Source organism: Ovis aries, chromosome 3 (assembly GCF_016772045.2).
Source record: "Ovis aries strain OAR_USU_Benz2616 breed Rambouillet chromosome 3, ARS-UI_Ramb_v3.0, whole genome shotgun sequence".
NCBI lineage: Eukaryota > Metazoa > Chordata > Mammalia > Artiodactyla > Bovidae > Ovis > Ovis aries.
Genome location: NC_056056.1, coordinates 153,972,328 through 153,986,299, shown reverse-complemented (window position 1 = coordinate 153,986,299; position 13,972 = coordinate 153,972,328).

Genomic DNA, 13,972 nt, shown 5'->3' with positions numbered 1-13,972 from the left:
ATTCAACCAACCACAGATTCCCTAGAGCCGACTGCATAAAGTGATTTCATATAAGGAACTTGAGCATTCTTGGATTTTGGTATTGGGGCTTTCTTGGTAACTCAGCTGGCAAAGAATTCTGCAATGCAAGAGACCCAGTTTCATTCCTGGGTTGGGAAGATCCCTTGGAGAAGTGATAGGCTACCCACTCCAGTGTTCATGGGCTTTCCTGGTGGCTCAGATGGTACAGAATCCGCCTGCAATGCAAGAGACCTGGATTCAGTCCCTGGGTTGGGAAAATCCCCTGGAGGAGGGCATGGCAACCCACTCCAGTATTATAGCCTGAAGAATCCCCGTGGACGAGGAGCCTGGCGGGCTGCAGTCCATGGGATTGCAAAGAGTCAGACACAACTGAGCCACTAAGCACAGCACAGGGATCAAACCCGTGCCCCCAGGATTCTGAGGGAAGGCTATATCAAACTCCTTGAATCAGCTGTCCTAAATCTACATTTCATAATCTGACGTTTAACTCCACCAAGACAATCTTCAAAGAAATGTAACGGAAGAATAATCATAGTTTAAAACAGAGTTTTCACTGAAGGCTTGCTTCTGCAAAGTTTGTAACTGACCTGTCAGTTATCTTTGAATTGATGTCTGTAGCGGGCCAACAGTTTGGTGAAAAGAATAAGAAATGAAAGTCACAGAGTGTCTGCCGAACAGGAATCTTTTTATTCTGTAACACCCATAAGCAGAGTCAGAATTATTCCACCAAGTTCATCTTTACACCTCTGTTGCCTTTTGGAAGTAAATACAGCATTTTTTAAAAGCTAAGTCCTCTAGGTTGTGCTGCCACCATTGTCACTACAGCCCTCTTTACTTAGCTTTTTAGGAAGCGCTTGCTCATTTTAAGAAACCTATCAGGAAATTTATTGTCCAACTTACTACTTCATTCCTTCATTTGTTTATTCTCATAGCCTATATTTTGTGAGTGCCTATTTTGTGCTTAAATCCAAGACCAAGAGGTCTTTCAAAATATTATCTCCTTGGAAAAAAAAATTATGCAGGTGCAGAAATGACAGGCAGCATGCAAAAAGAGCCAAATAAATTGTTTAGGCAACAAGTTGCAAGAATCTAGAGGAGGGAAAGCTGTTTCCTGCTGGAGTGGATCATTAATTAAACCTAATAATAGGACAAATGTATTTAATAGAATCCATATTTAGTCTCTTCATTTTTATTAATATAGAAAAGCAGATAAGAAAAAATTAATTCTTGAAAACAAAAATAAGCCAAGAGAGAATCTTTGACTTTAAAAGGGAAGACTAAAAAAGGACATATTATGTCCAGAATAGGATAAGTAGAAAAATGAGATTAAAAAATTTCCCATATTTTAGAGATGATGCTCATTAATGATCTCTTATTTAGGTTTCTTGTTAGAAAAGTTAAAAGTGTTGCATTCACAAAATAAGTTGTACGCTTGTGAAAGTTATTAAGAAAGCTCTTAAGTTCAAATGTAAGTTCAAGGAGGGTATCCAAAAAAATCAACATATTCAAACATCAAAGGAGCCTCTAGTAGGTGAAAGTGTTTGTCACTCAAGCGTGTCTGACTCTCTGCGACCCTATGGGTTGTAGCCTGCCAGGCTCCTCTGACTATGGGATTCTTCAGGCAAGAATACTGGAGTGGGTGGCCATTTCCTTCTCCAGGAGATCTTCCAAACCCAGGAGTTGAATCTGCGTTTCCTGCACTGGCAGGCAGACTCTTTATCACTGAGCCACCTGGGAAGCCCCATTCCTGCCTACAAAGAGTCAAAACTTCTCATGAGGGAGCTAGACTCAGGGAGAGCTGTGTAAATAGAACCTTACCAAGTTACCCTGAAAGTGGCTGGAGGCATCTTGAACTTGCTGCCAATGTTAGGGACAAATCGTAGGTCCTCCCACAAAAGGGCTATAGCGCCACCATTAGAGACGGATCCCGGGCCTTCAGGGACAGTGAGTCTCAGCTGGGGTAGCATTTCATAAACAGTGGGGAGGGGAGTGTTCTAACAGGTCTGGCTGTGCTCCGCTCTGGTGAATTCAGGGATGGTAAGTGGTTTAGGTTTTCTTCTTTTAAGAAAAATATAGTCGCTCAGTTGTGTCTGACACTTTTCGACCCCATGGACTGCAGCTCACCAGGCTCCCCTGCCCATGAAATTCTCCAGGCAAGGAAACTGGAGTGGGTTGCCGTTCCCTTCTCCAGGGGATCTAACTGACTCAGAGACCGAACCTGGGTCTCCTGCACTGCAGACAGATTCTTTACTGTCTGAGCTGCCTGGGAAGCAATAAAAACAGCACTACAGAAAAAGTAACAATCTGGTCAGTGGGGTGAGATGCAAGCTGAGACTATAGGTTAGTGGATGAAGCTTCAGAAAAGGGAAGCCCGAGAGAGGAGACCAGGGCAGCATGAATGTGCTCCGTATCAAGTTTTATTTATGTAAGATTAAATTTTTTCTTGAACAGGAGTAATTCTTAAAGTTAGGCAAGGTCATCCTTGAGCAATTACTCTCAGATTTAAGAGATCTGGTCTAAAAGGGGAAGAGAAATTGAATCAAAACTACTTGTGAAATAAGAAATACACATGGGCAATGACCACAATCAAAAGGCAACAACAGAGGTGGTTTCGCCATCTATAATACTTGGCTCTCTGCTCTCTTCCTCAAGGAGGTGGGACATGGCTGAGTAAAATCCCCTGTCCCCACGCCCTTCATTCTGTACATTCGGGACTCCATCTACGCTAAGGCAGCCAAGTCCCAGTAGAGCCTATGGAAAAACCCCCAGTTTACAATAGATGATTCTTGTCCTCTGCCTCCAGGCCTGAGTCACAACCTTAAAAACGCCTCCACCCCAGTCATCCAGGAGTCATCCCTCCCTCACTCCTGCAAGCCTCCCAGCACCCTAATCCTCCCACTGTACTTGAACCAACCCCTTGTGATCTGTTAGTCCCATCTTTCCTTCTCTCATCTGATTATTTTCTCACTTTTGAATTCCGTCTGTATTGTGGCTGCCCCAACCCTAGATTAGGCATATATTCTGAGAAACATGGAGTAACGACGTTTGAAAATGCTTCCATGTCAGAACCTGGATGCGGGGAGAGGCGGGTACATACGTAGAAAGAGACTTTCTGTCGGAGGAAAAATAGCAGATGCGGATCTAGCCCTAGTGGTCTGCTGCTGCTGAGAATCCAGAGAGACGGAGCAAAGAAGAGCCCTGTGACACACAGCCACGTCTCCCTGAATACTCCAAATCCCGGAAGCTCCAGTGACCTCCCAAGCCATGTCACTGACTGGCATTTGCTGGACTGCAGGCCATGTCAGCTATGTCATAGAGGAATCTAGGGAAGGGAGTTGCCATTTAGACAGCACCACTCCAAAAGAGGGCTTCCCTGGTGGCTCAGGATTCTGCCCCCAGTGCAGGAGACCCAGGTTCAATCCTTGGGTCAAGAAGATCCCCTGGAGAAGGAAATGGCAACCCACTCCAGTATTCTTGCCTGGAGAATTCCATGGACAAAGGAGCCTTGTGGGCTAGAATCTATGGGGTCACAAAGAGTCAGATACAACTGAGCGACTAACACTTTCACTCCAAAAGATGCATGTAGTTCAACCCATTTGCAAAAGTGGTGATGACCAGGGACACAGGACAAGACATCCCATTGCCCCATATGATGCAAGAGGTGCTGACTCTAGACCTAGACTGCCTGGGTTTGAATCCTGTCTCTGTCACTAATTCGCAAGTCACATAACTATTTTGGAATCAATTTTTTCATTTTTAAACAGAAATACTAACAGTATATATCTAAAAACATTTGTTGGGGAAGTTCCCTGATGCCCTGGTTAGGTCTTGGTGCTTTCATTGCCATGGCCTGGGTTTAGTCCCTGGTTGGGGAACAGAGATCCCACAAGCTATACAGCATGGTCGAAAAAAAAAAAAAAAAGGCATTATTGTAACGATTCAATAAGCCAATATAGGTGAAATGCTGAACAGCATTCAGCACATAGAAGATGCTATAAAGGATTGGTTCTTCTTTCTGTTATCCAGCCTCTGGCTGCAGGGTGGGCATGAAACTAGCATGTTTTCCTCCAGAACTTAGAGGAAAACAATGGGATATCTTGTCATCCTGTGTCCTTGGTCATCACCACCTTTGCAAGGGGGCTATTTGATCTTTGCACACAAGAATATCCACATTGTCCAAAATATATCAAAGACTTCAACCCCATTTTGGTTGTATATTCAATGCATGAAAATCATTAATATAACTACAGACTCCTTTTCCCCTATTGCCATTTGCATTGTATTTGATCTCAATGGATTTGGTTGCTTAAAGCAATCATCCCTTGAAAAGTCAGCAAGATGCAAATTGCCTGCATTACAGCAATGGTCTTAGGGCTACCCTTGTGGCTCAGCTGGTAAAGAATCTGCCTGCAATGCAAGAGACCTGGGTTTGATTCCTGGGTTGGGAAGATGCCCTAGAGAAGGGAATGGCTACCCACTCCGGTATTCTGGCCTAGAGAATTCCATGAACTGTATAGTCCATGGGGTCGCAAAGAGTCAGACACAACTGAGCAACTTTCACTTTCATTTTAGGGGTCCCTGATGCCCTGCTGCTTCATTGGCTTGTGGGGTTACTCACTTTCTGCCGTTCAGTCCAGCCCTCAGGCCTGGCTGCTCCAGACTCCTGATATTGTTCTTGGTTGGAAGGATCACAGTGTTGGAGGAGGGACCTTTGTGGGGGTCTTCCTCCTCCAAGATCTTAGCACCTAACTCCAGTTCTTCCTCCAGATCCCAGCCTCCAGCTGTAGCCCCTTGCTTAATGTTGTTGTTCAGTCGCTCAATCATGTCTGCTGCTGCAACGCCGCGGACTGCAGCATGCCAGGCTTCCCTGTCCTTCACTATCTCCCAGAGTTTGCTCAAACTCACATCCAGTGAGTTGGTGATGCCACCCAGCTATCTCACCCTCTGTCGTTCCCTTCTCTTGCCCTCAGTCTTTCCCCCAATCAAGGTCTTTTCCAGTGAGCTGGCTCTTCCCATCAGGTGGCCCAAGTATTGCAGCTTCAGCTTCTGCATCAGTCCTGCTGCTGCTGCTGCTAAGTCACTTCAGTCGTGTCCGACTCTGTGTGACCCCAGAGACGGCAGCCCACCAGGCTCCCCCATTCCTGGGATTCTCCAGGCAAGAACACTGGAGTGGGTTGCCATTTCCTTCTCCAATGCATGAAAGTGAAAAGTGAAAGTGAAGTTGCTCAGTCGTGTCCGACTCTGTGCCACCCCATGGACAGCAGCCCACCAGGCTCCTCCATCCATGGGATTTGCCGGGCAAGAGTACCGGAGTGGGGTGCCAGTGCCTTCTCCGGCATCAGTCCTTCTAGTGAATTTTCAGGATTGATTTCCTTTAGGACCGCCTGCTTAATGAGACTACACTAAATACGCTTCTGCAGCCGGTCTTTGCCCCTCGCCTGTTCATCCGCATCCAAGAATGCCACCTCACTGTGTTCCTCTTCCATAGACCTCTGTTTCCACTTAGAGTCCCCTTTGCCTGAGGATACTATTCTCCTTCGACCAGCTGAGAATAACTGACAGCTTAGTGGAATACTAGAAGAAAGAGGAAACAAGGAGATTTCCCCTGCTTGCAATTTTCCCTGATGACTGAACTGTAGGTGTTAGTGAGAAGAGCCAGCCCCATGTGAAACATGAAATTTGTGATGGACCAAAGAAAAGTGCAACTGGACTTCCAGAAGGGATAACAGATCCAGGAGAGGGAAAAACAGCGGCTGCTTGTTTCCATGGTACAGCCAGCACTGCTCACTGAAAAACCAGAAAGTGAGGTGAGGTCAATGTGAGTAAAGGTCTCTAAAGTCACATACTGTATTATCAGCATGAATGGAAGAGAGGTACCCTTAGAGCTGCCAATCAGGTGGTGGGTTTTGCCAGAAGGAACAAGAAGGAAAACTTGCTTCAGGGCACTGAGATATTGCTATTTCTGATCACGGCATAATTTGACCTACCTTGTGGCTCAGCTGGTAAAGAATCCGCCTGCAATCCAGCAGACGTGGGTTCAATCCCTGGGTTGGGAAGATCCTCTGAAGGAGGGCATGGCAACCCACTCTAGGATTCTTGCCTGGAGAATCCCCATGGACAGAAGAGTTTGGCAGGCTACAGTCCATGTGGTCACAAAGAATTGGACATAACTGAGCATTGAAGATTATCTGAACTCAACTATTCATCCCATTCATCAATCTAAGAATATAGTTCTGGGGTCTATGTATATGAACTCTAACAGATTTCAAGGATTTTCTAAACGGTAGTAAGCAAGCTGGCTGTGGGACCCAGGATATTCTGTGGGGCCACCAGAGTTTAAAGTCCCATTCCTTTATCTTTGGTCACCAAATCTGTAGACTCAAAGAATTTTCCTGTGGCCTTGTACTCAAATCAGGCAGTTGGCAGGCTGATGTATGGTCATTATTTATTACAATGGGATACATTTGGCCATAAAACAATTATATTCAGCCCAATCCCCAGCCAATTTAATACTGTCACGGAAAATAAAACCTGCAATTCAACCAGCTAATGAAAATGTAAAACTTTCACAAGTCCACAGGTATATTGCACTGCCTGTTCAACTTCTGCTGAAGAAACCTTGCTAGTACAAAGAAATTCAAATACCTTTTTTGTTTTTTGATGATGACTTGTGGCTTGAGGGATCTTAATTCCTACCAGGGATTGAACCCAGGCCTTCACAGTGAAAGTGCAGAATTGTCACTTCAGTCATGTCTGACTCTGTGACCCTGTAACTGCAGCCCACCAGGCTCCTCTGTCCATGGGGATTCTCCAGGCAAGAATACTGGAGTGGGTTTCCATGTCCTCCTCCAGGGGATCTTCCCGACCCAGGGATCAAGCCCGCATCTCCTGCATTGTAGCAGATTCTTTACCGCTGAGCCACTAGGGAAGAAGCCCCTTACTACTAGACCATCAGGGAAGTCCCTCAAATACATCTTAAATGTGGCTGCTTTCCTCCATCTCTGTTGCCACTTCTACAGTCCAAGCCCTGAACCCCTCTTTACGCTCTGGCTGGGTAGTCTCACTGCCTGCCTCAATTTTTTCCATCCTCAGTAAGTGTGGTCTTTCTAAAACCACAAGTCTCATCACAAATCTAATGCTTGCAGGTAAAATTCAAAGCCTCTCTCCAATGACCAGAATCAAGTGACATGGTCCGGCTCCTGCTTCCTTCTCCAGCCTGAGCTCTCACCAGCATTCCCCACCTGGTGCCCCCCATCCTCACTCCACTGGCCTTCCTAGGAGGCTTGGGATGCACCATTCTTTTTTCTATCATTTTAAGACCCCTCTCACAGGCTCCAGTACCCTCTGCCTGAAATTCTTTCCTCCTGGACCCTTTTCCACCCTGACGAACCTCCTCCTTGCTCTTCAAGTCTCAGTTTATTGATTTATTTTTATTTTTTGGAGTATAGTTCTTTTACAATGTTATGGTAGTTTCTGCTGTATAGCAAAGTGAATTAGCCCAAGTCTCAGTTGAAATATTATTCTAGGGGCCTTTCTCCTTGCCCACAATTCTCCACTCAGTCAGGTCTTCTGTATATTCTCGAAACACTCTGGACTTCTCCCTGGTAGCAATTCCTGCAACTGTCAGTAAGCTTTGTGTAACTTGCCATGCCCTCCTTCAGAGGAGCTTCCCAACCCAGGGATTGAACCCAGGTCTGCTGCATTGCAGGCGGATTCTTTACCAGCTGAGCCACAAGGTAGGTCAAAATATGCCGTGATCAGAAATAGCAATATCTCAGTGCCCTGAAGCAAGTTTTCTTTCTTGTCCCTTCTGGCAAAACCCACCACCTGATTGGCAACTCTAAGGGTACCTCTCTTCCATTCATGCTGATAATAAAGTATGTGACTTTAGAGACGTTTACTCACATTGACCTCACCTCACTTTCTGGTTTTTCAGTGAGCATTGCTGGCTGTACCACAGAAACAAGGCAGAGGGTGAGGGAAGATCTGTCTCATCATATTTGCATGCCTAGCCCCTAGCACAGCAGCCCCTCCCACTGATTTGCATGATGAATCAGCCACATGGTGTCTCTATTGGGCATCTGTTCGGTAAGTAGAGCTGACTCTGAGCAGACCACCCAGTAGAGACCCACAGTCTCCCTCAGAGCCTTTCCGGGCTCTCTCCTGTCCTCTGGGCCCCTGCTGACCTTCATTCAGACCTCATTTTCCTCCTCTGCCCATTTTTTCTGCCCAGGGTTCTGTACCCAACGCCCCTCCCCTGTGGTCTCCCCACCTCTCCCTCAACATATCCAATACAGTCTTTCCTTCACTCCATTTCTGTCAGCTCAACTTAGGGCCAGTGTGTTCATTTTGAAAACACCAACTGGTAAGCAAGTGAGTTAACAACGGCTGCTTCCCAGAAAAACAGCAAACACCAAACACCACGTCTCAGGCACAGTACGAACTTGAAGCAGACAGGGGTTGCTTAAACTACTTGGTCTCTATTTTACTTTCCTCTGGCAACAGGACTCCATTTTTTATTTATTTTTAAATTGGGGGGGGGGGCGGGGAGGAAATTCCTCTCCTTCACTCTCAGCCTCTGAGATTCCTCTGGTGGCAGGGGAGAGCATGTGACTTAGGCTAAGCCAGTTGATATATTTTGACCCTCTGATTGGTTCAGACACATGATCCAAGGCAAACCCATGAGATTTCATGTCAGCACCTTTCTGAGACTAACTAGTAAAGTGAGTCTCTTTCTCTGGTGGGATTAAAGCTGGTAGGATGCATGCCTGTAACTTCTAAGGACAGGGTGGGGAGCAGGAAAGGCATGTTGCCACAGCATGGGATGGGCTTGTCTGAGGATGAAACCCATGCAGAGGACACCAGAGGCCAGATCTGGAGGAAGTTCAAGTGTGGAAGACATTATTTGAGCCTATTTGTGCCTAAAGGCTAAAAACGTTTCTTCTTTACTTGAAGAATATCAGATTTGGTTTTTTCTCACTTTTACCCAGGAGAATCCTGACTATGACATAAATTAAAGAGTAAAGAAATGGTAAAGCAATTATACTCCAATAATGTGTGTGTGTGTATATATATATATATATATATATATATATATATATATACACACTTCAGTTGCTCAGTCGTGTCCAACTCTTTGCGACCCCATGAATCAGAGCATGCCAGGCCTCCCTGTCCATCACCAACTCCTGGAGTTCACTCAGACTCACATCCATCGAGTCAGTGATGCCATCCAGCCATCTCATCCTCTGTCGTCCCCTTCTCCTCTGCCCCCAATCCCTCACAGCATCAGAGTCATTTCCAATGAGTCAACTCTTCGCATGAGGTGGCCAAAGTACTGGAGTCTCAGCTTTAGCATCATTCCTTCCAAAGAAATCCCAGGGTTGACCTCCTTCAGAATGGACTGGTTGGATCTCCTTGCAGTCCAAGGGACTCTCAAGAGTCTTCTCCAACACCACACTTCAAAAGCATCAATTCTTCAGCGCTCTGCCTTCTTCACAGTCCAACTCTCACATCCATACATGACCACAGGAAAAACCATAGCCTTGACTAGACAGACCTTAGTCGGCAAAGTAATGTCTCTGCTTTTGAATATACTATCTAGGTTGGTCATAACTTTTCTTCCAAGCAGTAAGCGTCTTTTAATTTCATGGCTGCAATCACCATCTGCAGTGATTTTGGAGCCCAAAAAAATAAAGTCTGACACTGTTTCCACTGTTGCCCCATCTATTTGCCATGAAGTGATGGGACCGGATGCCATGATCTTTGTTTTCTGAATGTTGAGCTTTAAGCCAACTTTTTCACTCTCCTCTTTGACTTTCATCAAGAGGCCATTTAGTTCCTCTTCACTTTCTGCCATAAGGGTGGTGTCATCTGCATATCTGAGGTTATTGATATTTCTCCCGGCAATCTTGATTCCAGCTTGTGCTTCTTCCAGTCCAGAGTTTCTCATGATGTACTCTGCATAGAAGTTAAATAAGCAGGGTGACAATATACAGCCTTGACGTACTCCTTTTCCTATTTGGAACCAGTCTGTTGTTCCATGTCCAATGCTAACTGTTGCTTCCTGACCTGCATATAGGTTTCTCAAGAGGCAGGTCAGGTGGTCTGGTATTCCCATCTCTTTCAGAATTTTCCACCGTTTATTGTGATCCACACAGTCAAAGGCTTTGGCATAGTCAATAAAGCAGAAAGAGATGTTTTTCCGGAACTCTCTTGCTTTTTCCATGATCCAGCAGATGTTGGCAATTTGATCTCTGGTTCCTCTGCTTTTTCTAAAACCAGCTTGAACATTAGGAAGTTCACAGTTCGCATTTTGCTGAAGCCTGGCTTGGAGAATTTTGAGCATTACTTTACTAGCGTGTGAAATGAGTGCAATTGTGTGGTAGTTTGAGCATTCTTTGGCATTGCCTTTCTTTGGGATTGGAATGAAAACTGACCTTTTCCAGTCCTGTGGCCACTGCTGAGTTTTCCAAATGTGCTGGCATATTGAGTGCAGCACTTTCACAGCATCATCTTTCAGGGTTTGAAACAGCTCAACTGGAATTCCATCACCTCCACTAGCTTTGTTTGTAGTGATGCTTTCTAAGGCCCTCTTGACTTCACATTCCAGGATGTCTGGCTCTAGATTAGTGATCACAGCATCATGATTATCTGGGTTGTGAAGATCTTTTTTGTACAGTTCTTCTGTGTATTCTTGCCACCTCTTCTTAATATCTTCTGCTTCTGTTAGGTCCATACCATTTCTGTCCTTTATCGAGCCCATCTTTGCATGAAATGTTCCCTTGGTATCTCTAATTTTCTTGAAGAGATCTCTAGTCTTTCCCATTCTGTTCTTTTCCTTTATTTCTTCGCATTGATCACTGAAGAAGGCTTTCTTATCTCTTCTTGCTAGTCGCTGGAACTCTGCATTCAGATGCTTATATCTTTCCTTTTCTCCTTTGCTTTTCGCCTCTCTTCTTTTCACAGCTATTTGTAAGGCCTCCCCAGACAGCCATTTTGCTTTCTTGCATTTCTTTTCCATGGGGATGGTCTTGATCCCTGTCTCCTGTACAATGTCACGAACCTCATTCCATAGTTTATCAGGCACTCTATCTATCAGATCTAGGCTCTTAAATCTATTTCTCACTTCCACTGTATAATCATAAGGGATTTGATTTAGGTCATACCTGAATGGTCTAGTGGTTTTCCCTACTTTCTTCAATTTGAGTCTGAATTTGGTAATAAGGAGTTCATGATCTGAGCCACAGTCAGCTCCTGGTCTTGTTTTTGCTGACTGTATAGAGCTTCTCCATCTTTGGCTGCAAAGAATATAATCAGTCTGATTTCGGTGTTGACTATCTGGTGATGTCCACGTGTAGAGTCTTCTCTTGTGTTGTTGGAAGAGGGTGTTTGCTATGACCAGTGCATTTTCTTGGCAAAACTGTATTAGTCTTTGCCCTGCTTTATTCCGCATTCCAAGGCCAAATTTGCCTGTTACTCCAGATGTTTCTTGACTTCCTACTTTTGCATTCCAGTCCCCTATAAGGAAAAGGACAATTTTGGGGGGTGTTAGTTCTAAAAGGTCTTGTAGGTCTTCATAAAACCGTTCAACTTCAGCTTCTTCAGTGTTACTGGTTGGGGCATAGACTTGGATAACTGTGATATTGAATGGTTTGCCTTGGAAACAAACATAGATCATTCTGTTGTTTTTGAGATTGCATCCAAGTACTGCATTTCGGACTCTTTTGTTGACCATGATGGCGACTCCATTTCTTCTGAGGGATTCCTGCCCGCAGTAGTAGATATAATGGTCATCTGAGTTAAATTCACCCATTCCAGTCCATTTTAGTTTGCTGATTCCTAGAATGTCAATGTTTACTCTTGCCATCTCTTGTTTGACCACTTTCAATTTGCCTTGATTCATGGACCTGACATTCCAGGTTCCTATGCAATATTGCTCTTTACAGCGTCAGACCTTGCCTCTATCACCAGTCACATCCACAGCTGGGTATTGTTTTTGCTTTGGCTCCATCCCTTCATTCTTTCTGGAGTTATTTCTCCACTGATCTCCTGTAGCGTGTTGGGCACTTACTGACATGGGGAGTTCCTCTTTCAGTATCCTATCATTTTGCCTTTTCATACTGTTCATGGGGTTCTCAAGGCAAGAATACTGAAGTGGTTTGCCATTCCCTTCTCCAGTGGACCACATTCTGTCAGACCTCTCCACCATGACCCGCCCATCTTGGGTTGCCCGGTGGGCATGGCTTGGTTTCATTGAGTTAGACAAGGCTGTGGTCCTAGTGTGATTAGATTGACTAGTTTTCTGTGAGTATGGTTTCAGTGTGTCTGCCCTCTGATGCCCTCTTGCAACACCTACCATCTTACTTGGGTTTCTCTTACCTTGGGCATGGGTTATCTCTTCATGGCTGCTCCAGCAAAGCACAGCTGCTGCTCCTTACCTTGGATGAGGGGTATCTCCTTACTGCCGCCCTTCCTGACCTTCAACGTGGGATAGCTCCTCTAGGCACTCCTGCGCCCACGCAGCCACCGCTCCTTGGTTTGCTCCTCCCGGCAGCTGTCCCTGGCCTCAGGCATATGGTGGCTCCTCCCGGCTGCCATCCCTGGCCTCGGGCGTGGGGTGGCTCCTCCTGGCCGCCCCTGGCCTCGGACGCATGGTAGCTCCTCTCAGCCACCGCCCCTGACCTCGGATGCAGGGTAGCTCCTCCCGGCCTCTGCCCCTGACCTCAGACTTGGGTAGCTCCTCTTGGCCACCCGCGCTTAGTGCGCTGGGTCACAGCTGGCATATATATGAGATGGCTGGATGGCATATATATGAGATGGCTGGATGGCATCACGGACTCGATGGACGTGGGTCTGAGTGAACTCCGGGAGATGGTGATGGACAGGGAGGCCTGGCATGCTGCGATTCATGCGGTCGCAGAGTCGGACACGACTGAGCAACTGAATTAAATTGAATTGAATATATATATATATATTTAAATATTTAAATAATTAAATATTTAAATAATTATATATATATAATTAAAAAGTGAAGAAATGAATGAACACAAAGAAAGTCAGCAGACATGACCTGTAGAAGGCCTTGATTCTTGTGGTTCTACCAGCCTCAGCGTGTGAAACCCTGGACGAAATTCTGAATTTCAGTTTCCTTATCTACAGACTGAGGAAGCTGGTTGGACTAGATCTTTAATATTCTTTCTAAGTTTAAAATTCTAGGATTCTGTGATAGCAAGATGTCCATAGAATCTAAAGGCAAAAGAATTAGTTCCAAGTGCTGAGAATTTGGAATAAGGGCCCATAAAGAAAACAGTACTGGATCAGGAGAGGCTCTTCCTGGTCTTCCCACAGTTCACGTGTGCAGGGCTTCCTATTACACTTCCAGGTTAGAGAAACAAGGAACTTCTCCTACTGATAATAGAACCTACTAGAGTATGAAGCCAATAAATAGAAAAATAGCAACCTCACAGTGGTGGAGTTTCGTGAGGTAGCTTGTTTATCTCACAGTCACTGCAGGTGTGTGTGTGTGTGTATGTATAACTTACATACATAAGTAATATATATAAATATACATTTAACTTTAAGTTAAACATTGTGGGAGATATGTCCTTCCTTAAATTTAAGATAATATAAAAATAGAGTCATTCATAATTAAACATTAATAATAATATACAATTCCTATTAGGGTCTAGTAAACAAAGTAGAAGGGCTTCCCTGATAGCTCAGCTGGTAAAGAATCTGCCTGCCATCCAGGAGACCCTGGTTCGATTCCTGGGTTGGGAAGATCTGCTGGAGAAGGGGTAGGATACCCAGTCCAGTATCTTGGCGTGGAGAATTCCATGGACTGTACAGTCCATGGGGTTGCAAAGAGTTGGACACAACTGAGCAGCTTTCTCTTCATTTCAAACAAAGTAGAGCGAGCAAAGAAAGTAAATGAAACATCACTTATTAT